This window comes from Lygodium microphyllum, chromosome 24 (assembly GCF_053477565.2).
Source record: "Lygodium microphyllum isolate KBCC chromosome 24, Lygodium_microphyllum_v1.1.10, whole genome shotgun sequence".
Classification (NCBI taxonomy): domain Eukaryota; kingdom Viridiplantae; phylum Streptophyta; class Polypodiopsida; order Schizaeales; family Lygodiaceae; genus Lygodium; species Lygodium microphyllum.
Genome location: NC_141158.1, coordinates 125,745,722 through 125,760,549, shown reverse-complemented (window position 1 = coordinate 125,760,549; position 14,828 = coordinate 125,745,722). Strand labels below are relative to the sequence as shown.

General features: G+C 44.2%; 1 non-coding gene across 1 annotated transcript; it reads right to left on the bottom strand.

Annotated features, from left to right (window-relative positions):
• Positions 1–4,424: 4,424 nt before the first annotated feature.
• LOC148015623 (small nucleolar RNA SNORD36) lies at positions 4,425–4,492 on the bottom strand. Its single transcript, XR_015688566.1, has one exon. It is a non-coding gene; the product is annotated as a small nucleolar RNA SNORD36 (small nucleolar RNA).
• Between the last annotated feature and the right edge of the window lie 10,336 nt (positions 4,493–14,828).

The following is a 14,828-nucleotide window of genomic DNA, read 5'->3' as shown; positions in this document are numbered from 1 at the left end:
GGATAACGATGACTTTTACTAATCCAAACTCAGGGTTGGGTTATCAATCAAGGTAAGTGACCTATAGAACTTACATCATGAATAGTGTTTGAACCCTTAACATATACCTTGGTTGAAGGAAGGAAGTGTTAAGAACATTTTTGCATAATATTGCTCTTAGATCCCAAGGGGAAGAGCAATTATGCAATGGGAAATATTATTTCATCTACTCTTGCATTGTTTTGGAAAGAATGCAATTGGTTTTGTTGGTTGATTAAACAATATCCTAAATGCTTTTACATTCAACTGGTTGTTAGTTGTTGTTTGGATGATTATTCCAAGTGCTTGTGATTTATGGTAAATGCATGGCAAGGGTCTGTGATGACAAGACGCCATGGGAATAAAGGAATGTTTTCTTGGAAAATGATATTAGGCTGAATGCCTTGTTTGTGCTTGATTCTTAAAGGATTTAATTAAGGAAGGATATATTGTACGGGTGGATCACCTCCATGGTCGCACCGCGTATTAACCTGAGAGGGCACTGCTCGATTCATGGGCCGAAGGTCGAGCGGTGAAAAGGCCAACCACGGGAATGATGTTTCGCTCCTAGACAGCTTGCGGGTCAGTTGGAGCTCTGGACACCCCTTGCTAGGTCCAGAATGGAGTTGAAGACCTCCGTGGCCCCCAACATCTGGGCATGTTGGGAGATCCTATTCTAGATAAGGGATTGAGTTTTGGTGCCATGTGAATTGGACCAGTTACTTCTGCAGGGCAGAAGGGATACTTCTGTCGGACAGAAGCGAAACATAATTTCTCCTGTATGGGCGGGAGACAAAGATTAACTTGAAGATAAGTTAAGGAACTTGTTTGATCTTGTTTGTCAATAGATTGCTTTGCTCTGTTTTCGTGTCTGTGCTATAATTTGCGCGAACGAACCTTGTTCCCTAAAAGGCTTAATTAATGAAGCTGATTTTAAGTGTCACACATAAATTGTTGAGATATCGAGCTCCACTCGTAATACGCCAGGGTGACCGTTGTGTATTTATGTCACCGACTTGTCAGTTGAGCAGACGCGGTTGGTACACCGCCCATGAATAATAGCTACATGATAGCTATCCTTATCTACTCTAGTTCGTGGCTTAGTTAGTATGCCACCTTAGTTAGTTGAGTTTGGTTTGAGACCCATATATAGGGTTCTTCTATTTCTCTGTACTTGAGTTCTTTTGGCTTACACAACTAAGGAGAGGAAAACTGTTTTCAGCCTCCACCTCTGTGTGTATTCCCCCATTGTGCAAGCAAGAAAGCTACAAGTGAGACTCCTTCCTTCTCTCCCACAATCTTGACATGGTATTAGAGCCTTGTTCGTGGTAAGGAGCTCAAGAAAGCAAGCCAAGCTCGCGGTGATTTGGTAAGAGGAGCAATGTTGCTTTCATTTTCTGTTTTGGGAGCAGATCTCTGCAGGTAGTACAGCCGAAAATTGCAAGAGTGCATTGTCTCAGGTTGAGACGCCCTTCGCGGTGAAGCAAGAGGGCAGTACATGCTGCGGGGCAGGGCTTTAGCCCTTGGCGACCTTGTTTTTTTTATTTGAGGCCATTTCGGGGCCTGTTTTGGAGGCGGAAGTTTTCTGCACGCACTCAGGAAAAGGCCCAGTTGTAGGGCTTTAGCCCTTGGCGACCTTGTTTTTTTTATTTGAGGCCATTTCGGGGCCTGTTTTGGAGGCGAAAGTTTTCTGCACGCGCTCAGGAAAAGGCCCAGTTTTATGCTGTGCAGCCACTGTTCTACAGGTCGGTGAAAAGTTACTGTAGAAATTGCATCGTATGCTTGTGGCAGAGACATTGGGAGTTACAGAATCATCCCTGTTGCCTGTTGATGCAAAATCATCACTAGGAAGTGACTGTGTGGTCAAATACCACTTTCATCAGTTTTGCAGATTTGCCTTTGTGAGGCTGAAGCTGCGTTCTTTGCAGTGACATAAATTTTTGCAGTGTTCTGTAATGGCATCTGATTCTCTCTCACAGATTGTCACTGAAAAGCTTGACAAGAACAACTTCCAAGCATGGAAGTTTAGAATGACGAATTTCCTTATGGGAAAAGGATATTGGGAATTTGTTGCAGGAAATGAAGAAGAACCAGTTCTTCCTGATGTTCCCAATCAACAGCAAATGCAGGCATTTAAAGCATGGGATGAGAGAGCCAGGAAAGTTATGTACTGGCTGTCTATCAGCATTTCAGACTCTATGATTGTGCATATTCAAGATGCAAGTACGCCAAAGGAGGCATGGGATACTTTGTCAAAAATGTATAGCACAAATACGCAAGCCAGAAAAATGCAGCTCAAGCAAGAGTTGCATAATGTGCAAAGAAAAAATATGAGCATCAATGACTACCACATGAAGGTGAAGAAGATTGCAGATGCACTTGCTTCCATTGGGTTGCCAGTGGAAGATGATGATTTAGTTTCTGTGACCTTGAATGGTCTAGGAAAGGATTATGCACAGTTCCGAACATCCATTTCCGTCCGTGAAAGATTTCCTGATTTTGAGGAGTTGATTGCTCTTCTAATTTCTGAGTTACTCAAATGCTGGAAGAGGTAGAGGCAGAGGTAGAGGAGGCCGATATGGAGACCGTGGTAGAAATCAGAATATGCAGCAAACTCAAGAAAACCAGTCCTATGGAGGAGGACGTGGTAACTCTAGAGGCAGGGGGAGCCAAAGAGGTCGTGGTGGATGGCAAAGAGGCCACAATGCAAACAATAATGTTGAATGCTACTACTGTGGTAAAATGGGTCATATGGCTAAAAACTGCTATAAAAAGCAGAATGACATCATGAATGAAAAACTGCAACAAGGGAATTATGCATCTTCTAGCAGACAAGGTGATGACAGAAATGAGCACTTGTTTATGGTGCAGCACATGAACAATTCTGTGACAAGTGCAGAAGAAAGCAATGATGTATGGTATGTTGACTCAGGTGCATCAAACCACATGACAGCTCATGCAGAATGGATGGAGATGCAAGAAAAATGGAAAAACCAGGATTTGTGGAGACTGGTGATGATACTGCACATCCTATTGTGCAGATTGGAAAAATTCCTTTGTCTATGCAGGATGGGAAAAAGAAATACATGTCCGATGTATTTCATGTCCCGAATATCACCAAGAATCTGGTTTCTGTTGGTCAAATGGTTGAGCAGGGCTTGCAGGTCAAATTTAATCCTCATGGATGCTTTGTTGAGGATATGAAAAATAAAGGTCGCTTGATAGCAAAAGGAAAGAAGAAGGGCAGAATGTTTTGGAGCCCCAAGAGGAACACCAAGAAAAAGGAAATTCTCTTGCAAGAAAATCTATCTTGTAACATCAACAAGCTTGTTTATCATGTTTCATATGATCACAATGAAGAAAAGAACACCAGGCACAACAAATCTTCATGCAGCATCATGTAAATCTCCCACGGTTTTTAATAGAATCAACCATATTCTTCAACATCTTCACAAAATCCATCAATAGAACAAAGAAAGCAAAGAAGTACACCATCTTTGAATGGAAAAACATCACATAGTATTCATCTTCAATATCTTCATAGTCTTCTCTCTCAATCTCTCATATACAATCACTCTGTTTCAGTAGAATTGGCTATCTCTGACTCTCTCTCTCTCACTCTATCAATAATACATCATATCCTCACTACAATCTCTCAAAATCACTCTCAATAATCACTCTTAGGTCGTGGATACCCCTCCCAAGAGGTATGTCTGATATGAAGGGTCACCAGAGCCACTACAGTGTCCTTTCATAACTCACTACTGTCACTTCACTCTAGTCTTCTCTTGAGTTTTTAACAGCTACTTCTTCCACTTCTTTCAGCTCTTTTGCACTTGTATTCACCTCTTTTCAAGGCTAGAAAACTTTCCCCAAAGTCACACATACATTCCACAGAACACTTACAGAAGCATACAGAACAGTCTACAGAACAGTACTAGAACAGCTACAGTACAGAACAGAACAGAAGCAGAAGCTCTACAGAACACCTACAGAAGGTCATCAAAACCTCATAACTCACTCTCAAACCATTTCAAACTCTCACAAACCATTCAATAAACTTTCACAATATCTCATTCTTCATCAATCAATACTCCTTCCCTCCTTACAGAAGACAATCAGAACAAAACAGACCAAAACAGAACAAAACAGAAGGTATACAGAACCATTCAGAACCTATCAGAACATCACAGAACCACCAACAAACATCACGAACTTCCAAAACACAATCATTATCATCTAAAACACTCTCAAACCACTTCTAAATCAATCAATCATCTCATAAAATCAACCATTCAGCTCTCCAAAAACAACAAAAATCAGCCAAAAAAACAAGTCATTTCAACACTCAACATATCCCCACACTTAATAAGGAAGCGTCCTCGCGACCCAGGAAAAAGGGAATACAAGTTCATTGAAAAGCTCAACTTTGATCTTCAATATCTTTTCAAAAAGAATCCATCCACCACAACCCCAACTTATAACCTGTTTCTGATATAAAAATACAAAGAAAGGAAAACTCTTTATACATTAACACCGCTTATCAAACTAAAAATCATCACAAATTTGTAAAGGATATAAGAGTTTGCTTCTTCTTCATCTGCATCGTCTTCAATTCTCCAACCACGACCCCATCTCTACAAATCTCCAAAACATAGCTCGTACACAAAATCCAATAGGAAACCACCACGTTCGTTTAACATAAATGAACTCACAACACAAACACTAATACACAACACAACCATCTGAATGACTTCTTCAAAAAAGAGAGGTGTTCATTAGAAAGCTTCCACCATACATTGGAAAGGTATCAATGAAGATGATCCCGCTTAAAAGATTGATGCTATCGGAATCGATCCATAGATAAGGATTCATCTACAAAGTTTTTAGGGGGATTTTGAAAAAATTGGAGACAGCACATCCTTTCCAACAGGTCGAGGTATCTGCTAGGCAAACAAAGGGCATGAAAATACAGTATGTCCAGCTGTTGGGAATCAATGTTTACATTGACATTCATGCACAACTTTGGAATAGACTTTGAATCAGTATGAGAGTGCCTATGCATATACGCCAGGTACCAAGCAAAGTGAGCAGTTAATCTCACTGAGGGATCTGCAGACTGTGAATATTGTTGGGCAAAATGAACATAGTTTTGATAAGCTTGACTAGAAGCTGTCCATTCTCCTGGAATTACTGGCCAATTAATCTGCGGTCCTGTAAGGCAATCATCCGAACTCCATCCCCTTCTTCTGGAAATCTGAGTATCAAAACCGTCACAGTCACTAACCAACTGAGGTGGTTGAGATATGGAAGTGTTAGGAGAGGGTAGTGGAATAAGGGAAAGTGGATGAAGGGAAGGATAGGAAAAATCATAAAAGGAAGAAAATGTTAAAGAAGGAGTGGCAGAAATTTGTAAGGAATCACTAAGGAACGGTGTTAACTGATAAATAGGAAATGTGGAGGGTACATTTATGAGGGGTGAAGAACAGGGTGGAGAAGGGGAAAATACCCTATCCTCAATAAAGGAACAGTAAGTGAAAATAGGTATTTGAGGGAAATTTGAAGGTTGGAAAAGAAGTGGTAAAATAGTGGAATTAGATTGACAAAGGGAAATATATATAGCATAGCGGTGAGCCAATTGTTGGTAATAGAGGAGGGTAGGAACAGAAGGTCCTAAAAGAGATCGTCTATGATAGGCATCAAAGAAGGTAGCATCAAATGGATTATGTTTGGAAAGATAGGTTAAGAGATCCATCCTCAGTTGGTTAGTACTCTGGGCAAAGGTAGGAGCTGTGTTTTGTCTTTGATTGAGGACCACCGAATCAATCATGGGATGCCACGAACTATCCTGACAATCAGCTACTTTTGAGGAATAACTCTGGAACATGTCAGCTATGCGCAATTCCAAATGATTGACATATTAAACAGCCTGTAAGACCACATCCCCCACATACCATGCCATATCTACCTCATCTGGGATTAACAAATCTCCTCGGAGATACATGTATGACATCAACATGGTATCGGGCGTGACAGAATCTTCAAAGACCATTCTGACTACCTCTGTCAACAACTCAGCAGACCAAGCCCCACTCCAGCCATCCTCTGGAAAAGGTAAATCCATTGTGGAAAGCTTCATATAGAAGACCAACTTCTGTAAGTGGTAGTGGACAAAGAAAGAATGGTCAGGTAAGACATATTCCTGAAACTGCTCAAAGGTAGACCATAACAAGTCCATTCTGGACTGCAATCTTTCCACTTTATCTTGGAATAGAGTGCACAAAGTAGCCTGTCTCTGTAGGGCAGCCAAGTCCTGCTGTGAAAGAGAAGAAATTAATGGAACAGGAGGGCTTGGAGGAACAGAGCGGGACTTTGCAAGCTGATCTTGCAACTGTTGGATTTGGGAGGCTTGGTTGGCCACTGTGTCATTAGCAGTCTGTAAAGCTGAAAGCTTGTCATCTAAGATAGCGTGGAACTCCGTCGCTTCCCTGGACATCCTCTCCTTCTCTGCTAAAAGGCTAGTAACCTGTGTTTGAGCTTCGAGTAACTGGGTCTTCAATGAAGAAATCTCCTCGCTTTGGGTGGCAACCAGTTGGGTTTGCTGTTCCATTTGCTTAAATAGATCTGCTAGGGTATCCTTAGCAGAAGCTAACTCAAATGTTGCCTTATGCAACTGGTCTTTGGACTGCATGAGCTCTTCACAGAAAGATGCGTACAGCTGTTGAACACAGGCTGTCACTGACAACTCAATGGAACTTTGAATATCCTTGCAGAGGAAAGGAATGGCATCTCCTGAAACGAGACTGTTCAGGGAAGGAACTGAGATCTCCAAGGATCCTTCTCGATGTGCTATGAACAGGTTATTGCAAGTGAGATACCCAGGGAGTTCACTGCTAGAAGTAGCAGGGATAGGCACTGAGGGAAGTACAGCAGGGGCTTTATCCGCTACCCTCTTCAAGCGTTTGCGATGTATGACCAGGGGAGGCGGAGAATCATCATCCTCAATGTCAATAGGTTCTGACTCTTCTGAAGGTGGAGGAGGAGGAACTGGATCTGATGGAGGAGGTGGAGGTACAGTCTTCTGTAAACCTGAATAGGTCAAGAAGGCAGACAAATATGATCCATAGGTAACATTGGTAACATTACCTCTCGTGACTTTAACAAAATGCTAATCCATTTTAGTAAGGAGGTAAGTGCTCCAATCAATAGCAACTCCTTTTAGCACCATCCTGGAAGCTGTGAAAAGCTCTTTGGACAAATAGTGGGATGGCGTTTTGGCAGGCATGAACCTGTCCTGAAGGAACTGACACATCCTCTTCCATACGGGATCAGTAATCATAGAAAACGAAACTCCTGAAGAGTTTATCACTTTCTTAACATCAAGGACTTCCCTTGTCTGCTTCTGCAACAGCTTCAGAATCTCTTCATTAGAGAAGAGACGACGAGTGGTCATAAAAGGTTCTCATTTGAAGGGTAAAGATAGAGCCTTCCCTAGGCCTCGAGATGTCAAAGTCATAGACATTCCTTGGACTACACCTGTCTTCTTGCTGTAAGAGGCCAGGAACTCATCACATAAGGACGGATCCTCTGGAAGTAATGGAAAAGGAGTAGCCACAAAAGCAGCAAGTCCCGCCTTCGTGAGGGGCTCAAAAGTAAGTAGGGACGAGTAATCCCTACTAACTAGTGGGACGTACTGGATAGGGGGAGGAGCATGAGAAGGCGCCATTCAGATGGTTACACACACACCACAAACACAGACAATCAAGGAGAATGCCTGCAAAGCAACAGACAAAAAACCAAGGATAAGAGAATTACCAATAAAACGTGACTCGACCTACTAACCCCAAGCAAACCACATCCTAAAAAAATTTTGACATGACCTCGAGACAAATGCGACCGAAAGCTTCATGCGATGCATCAGACAAACACCCTGAACCCCGTATCAGGCAATAAAAGAAAAAAAACTGCATACCGTACCCATAACCATAACTAAGACAGGAAACCAAAACAAGACCACATCCGACACATATCAAAACTATATCGATGATAAACCAAGACTGGACCATGGAAAATAACACTAAGGACTGCGTATACCCATCCCACGAAACGCTTCATTAAAAAGGGGAATTAAGTGCAGTGAGGGGGGAATTAATTTAATGAAGGGTTGATTTTAATCAATTATTAAAAAGGGGTGAATTTTTATTAGGTGATAAACCTTAATAAGAAAACGGCGGTTCCTTATTATAAATTTATTTACCAATTATTAGGTTAAAACGGTGCAGTTATTCGATTCCCGGACTTCGATTCCCGACTGGGTCTCTAAATGCAATTCATTGATTACAAATTAAAGTGATGTGGAGCGCTTTTTTTCCAGCGCGTGCTCATGTGATGGCTGGTTTATTTTAATTTAAAATTTAAAGTGCCTCTGTAGCGCACGTAGCGCGTGCTAAGTGAACGGCTGGTTGATTTTAATTTAAAAAGTATGTGTGTTTTAGCGCGAATGCGCGTGGAAATTGTGGGTGAATTAAAGGGTTCATTTTAACAATTAATTTGTGATTAAGGGGGAAAATAAAAAATAAAGCACATAAAATAAATACCTGGAAGGGGTATGCATGTAATGCAGAAATGCGCACGGAAGAGTCCACCAAAAGAAGGGAATCCAGTAAAGGAAAAGTAAAGATCACTGATGAAACAACAATGACAACACCTTAGCAGATGTGTTAATTTGGTTTTTTTTCCTTTTTTGTGGGTTTTTTTTATTTTTATTTTTATTTTTATGTTTATTTTTTTTATTTTTTTATTGTGGTAAGTTGGGATCATTTAGGGTTGAATAAATGGAAAATGAGCAAGGGAGGTGAGGGGAATTTTTTAGAATTTTTTTAGAATTTTTTACAATTTTTAAATGAATTTTCGACATGTATTGGCAATTTGGGGGTGAAATTAGGAAATATTGAATTTTCAGAAATTATAGGGTAGGCAATTGCCAGCGGACAAATTCCTAAAAATTGACAAAAGGCAAAAGGAATTTTTAGAAATTTTTCTGAATTTTTTTAATGGAAAAATTAATGTAGTGATTAATTAAGTCACCTAAATCACATTAATCAAATAAGTCAGTTAGGCATAAGTCAATTAAGTCTGGTTAGTGGGGTAAGTCATGTTAGTCCACCTAAGTCAAGTCAGGTTAGTCTAGGTTAGTTAGGTCAAGTAAGTTAGTCTAGGGGTAGTTAACTAGAGTGAGGTGGTGAGTAAGTAGGGTTAGTGGAGGGTACTAACTAGGGTTAGTGGAGGGTTAAGGAAACTAACCTAACGAAGATTAATTAGAGGTAACTAAGATTAATTAACAAAACCACTGTTAGGTTAGTTAGATGAGGGTTAAGGTTAAGCTAACTAACCATGGTTAGTTAGGGTGGAGGTGAAGGTGGAAGAGGGGGAAGAGGAGAAAGGGGTGGCACCGGCGGCAACGGGCGGCAGGGCTCTGGCGACGTTGATGGCGGTAGCGGTCGTTCGGCGGAGCAGGCGGCGTCCGGGGCGGCACACAGGGACGGACGGCAGACTCCGGGCGGCGTTGACGATGGCAACAACGGCGGGTGTGCGGCGGAGCAGGCGGCGTCCGGGGCGGCACACAAGGAGGCGAGCAGAGGCGGAGATGGCGGGGGGGCAGAAATGGCGGGGGGCGAAGGGCAGAAGGGCGGGGAGGCGAAGGGCAGAAGGGCGGGGAGCAGGAATGGCGGCGGGTAGGAATGGCGGTAGGTAGGAATGGCAAGGGGGGTAGGGAGGAAGACGAAGGAGGGCGGGGGAGGCGCTGGGGGAGGGAGGAGGTGCTGGCGGGGGGGTAGGTGCTGGCGGGGGGGCAGGGAGGAAGACGAAGGAGGGCGGGGGAGGCGTTGGGGGAGGGAGGAGGTGCTGGCAGGGGGGTAGGGAGGAAGAAGACGAGAAAGGAGGGAAGAGGTGGAGAAGGAGGGGCTGGGCACGCAGGAGGAGAGAGAGAAAGAAAGGGAGAGAGAAAGAGAGGGAGAAGGGCGGTTGGGGGGAAGGGGTGGGCAGTTGGGGGGAAGGGGTGGGGGGCCCATGGGGGGGGGCCATGGGGTGGGCAGGTGGGGGGAAGGGGTGGGGGGCAAGGGCGCGTACCCCCGTCCCGCGCACGTGCGCGGGGCGGGGTAAAAAAATTTACCGTGACGGGATTGAAATGGCGCGGGGAAGACGGTACGGGTTACGTGGACACGACCGGGGCGCGTGGAGACTCGTAAAATCGAAAACGCGCGTTCACGCGCAAAATGGGCGCGAGAAAAAACGTAAAAAGAAAGAAAAATTAATAACTCCCAATCCAGACGTCAAAACGAAATAGCGTAAAAACGAAAAGTGGGCAGGACGACAGGGGGAAAACAAGGAAAATACGGGACGGGGGTTACGGGAGGGGTAAAGGGCGGTCACATGCAAAAAACACAAAAAACGAACCAAAAACGCAATTTAAAAATTAATATCGAAAGATCCGTGCATCGGAATGAAGTGCACAAAAAAGAAAAACTATGCAGAAAGATGTGCCCGACAATCCTATCACATCAAAACATAATTCCGACTGAGATAAGATGCGTTCACATGGAAAAAACCCAAAAAACAAACCTGAAAATGGGAGCAAAAATTAATATCGGACGAACCGTTCACCGGAATGACATGCAGTAAGAAGGAAAAATGTCTGCAGGAAGGGGTGGCACAGGGTTATCATGTTAAACCGCAGTTCCGGCGGAAATAGGAGGGTTTCACATGTGAAAAACTCCAAAAATACTCTCGAAAACTCATTTAAAATTTAATAAGTAAAAATCCGGAAGTCGAAAAAGGGTGGAGGAAAAAGGAAAAAGGTGGGGGAAGGCACAGGGGACACGGCTGTCAAATCAAATTGGAATTCCGATACAAACAGGGCAGGTTCACATGGAAAAATGTCAAAAATACACACGAAAAAGTCTTAAAAAACCAAAAAATTAATAACGGACAAACCATGTATCGAAATGATGCGGAATAAAAAGGAAAAATGTCAGGGGAAAAGCAGTGGTCAGGGCTAGGATGTCAGATCACGGTTCCGAAGCAAGAAAAGCACATTCACATGGAAAACCGTCTAAATTGCGTAAAATGCTTCAAAAATTAATAACTCAAAAACCGTGCACCGGAACAGGGGTAGGTAAAAAGAAAAAATGGACCGTTCAATGGGACGAACAGGGCTATAAGGTTGGATTTGGATTTTGGTGAACGTAGGGTGCATTCACATGGAAAAACCTCAAAATCAAAGAATGAAGGAAAACTGCAAGGGAACAGCCCCAAGAGTGGGTGGAACATAACCGGGTGGTTGGGAGAGACCCCAGGAGGGTAAAAGCAAGTCATGGCATTCATGCATGAGCAAGATAAGGCATATGCAGAGGGGTATGCAACATAGACGCGCAGGGACGCGTCCCCACACTTAAGACCTTAACGGATAGGGTTAACCGAGCAATAGGGACCTAGGACCACACCATAGACCATCCACTAACATCCCCACACTTAAAACATGACCATCACTAAGAAACAGAAGTTGTAGGGTTAGAAAAACTTGGCCCGTTTCGTCAAGAATCAAGGTTGAGTGTCGACGGCACGTCCAGTGTGGTTGTCGGCGTTGGAGGGACCAAGGCATCTTCTCGGCACACGTCCATCATGGAAGGGACCATGCAGCAGCACCCAGGGAGGTAACTGATGGAAGGAATCGCAGGAAATTCGTCGATGATGAGGGATACTACACTCAACTCACAATCACTCAATTGGAATGAAAGAACAGTCACTCGCCCCATGACTAATATCACTTGAGGAAGAATGATTAAACCCATATCGCATACCCGGTTGAGGAATCGACCAGGGGGAAATGGTGCAAAGGGAGTATGCCAGGGTGCACAGTTGATGGTGCATTAGTGCGTCTAACCCGTCTGGCATAAGTGCAAGGAGAAAGGCAAGGGAGCCTTACAGTGCAGTGTACAGAACAAGGTGATGTGTCTTGTGATGACGGTAAAGACCCATCCCGTGGGTACACAGGGAAACGGGAATATACCTGACTCCAAGTGTCGTAACGTCCCTCAATCTCACCTCTCGGTAAATGATTGAAGGAACTCCAGTCACACTCAGCCCACCCTCTGTCTCACGCTCTGTTGATAGTTACAGGAGGGCAGCCTTTTCCTGAAACCCATTGATGTAATCCTCACAGTCACTTGTACAAAGGGTATATGCCTTGTGCGCAGTTGATGGTGCAACAGTGCATCCCGCCCTGTGCCGGCATATGGTGCAAGAAGGAAGGCAAGGGAGCCTTATGGTGCAGTGCACACAAACAAATTGTGCTTTGTGCTTGGAGAGGCCCAACCCGTGCGTGCAACACTTCATTCACACGTCTCACCTCTCATTTGATTTGAAGGGAAAAGACTGGTCTCTCACCCCACCCTCTGTCTCACTCTCTGTTGATAGTTATAAGAGGACAACCGTACTCACTTCCCCATCCGGTTAGGATGAAAGCTCACATCACTCAAGGGGTTGTCGATGAAGATCGCTTCGTCAATTGTTGAAGAGGCGTACCCAGGGAGGTAGCCATCAAATCGAACATTGTGTTGGATAGGAATATGTCGTCTGCTAGAGGACAGGTGGTCACTTTGCAGAGAGACCCAGGACACAGCGTACCAAGGGAGGCAGCTTCGGAATTGGATCCGAGGGATATCAATCAATGAATCTACTTTCTGGACTGCTGGGTGTTACCACATTTTCCACAGCCAGCTTCTCGCCCAAGGGTGTTTATCACCTTTTCTTGGAACGAGGCCTGCTATGACAGGGAATTGCTTCCTTTTCTCTCATAACAGATTTGTTTGTTTGTTTTTTTTTTCTTTCTTCGTTGGTTTTTTTTTTCTTTTTTCTTATTTTCCCCTATTCCCGAGGGTGTTTCCACCTTTTCTCGAAGAAGAGGTCGGCATGACAGGGACCTAAGTCCTTTTCTCCCATGACCGATATGTTTTTTTTTTCTTTTCAATATTGAGCAAGGGAATGGTAGAAAGACCATTTGTCAGAATCCACCTCGCCACTATCGCTGGTGGAAAATAGAGGATAAGAAATCAAGGCTGGAAGGGGGTTTTGAGGGGACAGAGGGTTGCGTCCGCTTCATCAGGAGTGATTGAAGAACGGCTATCAGAAGTAGCATCATAACAAGTACAGTGCCGTGCCAACGAGGGAAAAGATCAAGTGACCGTAATTGTCAAGATCCCCAAGGAGGGAAGTACTTCTTTAGGCGATATCCATTGATCAGAAAGGGATCATCAGAGGCATCAACGGTCTGCACTTGGACAGAACCATTAGGGTTGACTGCAAGTACTTTATAGGGGCCCATCCACCGCTGTTGGAGCTTGCCAGGAAACTTGCCAAAGCGTGAATCATAGGCTAGGACCAAATCACCTGCTTTGAACTCCTTGTGCTTGATAAAACTGTCATGGTAAGCCTTATGTCGAGCTTGCGTGGCTTCCCTGCACTGTAGAGCCATCCTGCGAATTTCATCCAAACATTCCAAATGCAGGAGACGGCGTTGCAGTGAATCATCATCCCCCAAACGCTCTTTGATAGCCACTCTCAAAGAGGGTAGTTCCAATTCAACAGGAAAAACAGCTTCTGTTCCATACACCAGCTGGAAGGGTGTCTGTCCCGTTGCTGCTTTATGGGAGGTTCTGTACGCCCAGAGGGCCTCTGTAAGTCGATCGTCCCAATCACGACGATGTGCGGCAATTGTTCTTGTCAGAATCGAGCAGAGGATGCGATTGGTGACTTCGACTTGGCCGTTGGCTCTGGGGTAATAAGGAGTGGACTTGCGATGGCGGATCTTATACAACTCTGTCAACTCTTCCATGACTTTGTTGAGGAAACGAGTGCCTCTATCACTTACCAGCTCTAAGGGACTACCAAAACGGGTGATGATATTCTCGTACATGAACAGGGCCACGCTGTTACCATCGTCCCGCTTTAGGACTTTAGCTTCACACCACTTTGTGACATAATCCGTACATACGAGGATGTATCTGTTCTGTTTCCTTCTGGTGGGAGGGTCGATCGGACCTACGAAGTCAATGCCCCACTTCTCAAACGGCTTTAAGGGAAGGATAGGTTGCAGTGGCATGGCACTTGTCTTCGTAGGTTTCCCCATTCTTTGACAAGCATCACATCTTTTACAGTAATCATAGGAATCTTTGTGGATGGTAGGCCACCAATAACCTGCTAGCAGAGCCTTCCTGGCTGTAGCTTCTCCTGCAAAGTGACCTCCACATGGCTCGTCATGGCAAGCCTTCAGAACAATCCCAATCTCATCTCCTGCAACACATCTTCTGAGCACTTCATCTTTGCCTTTCTTGTACAATGTACCGCCTAGCAGGGTGTATGGGGCTGATTCTAGCATGAGCTTCTTCCTTTCCCGACTAGAGATACCAGGAGGGTACTGTTGGGTTGCCAGCATATTGGCAATGTCTGCATACCAGGGAGTTACAATTTCTACCAAGAATAGGGAAGCATCAGGGAGGTCTAGATCATCCTGCTCCTCGTCTGCAGTTTGTGAGATACGCGACAGATGATCAGCCAGAACATGGGAATGACCAGGCTTAGTAATCACCTCAAAGTCAAACTCCTGGAATAAAAGGAGCCATCTCATCAATCGTCCTTTCACATCTGCTTTGTTCATCAAGAAGGACAGGGCCTCATGATCCACATAAAATTTAAAATGGGTAGATAGGAGGTAGTGGCGAAACTTTTCCAGGGCAAACACCATTGCCAAGCAC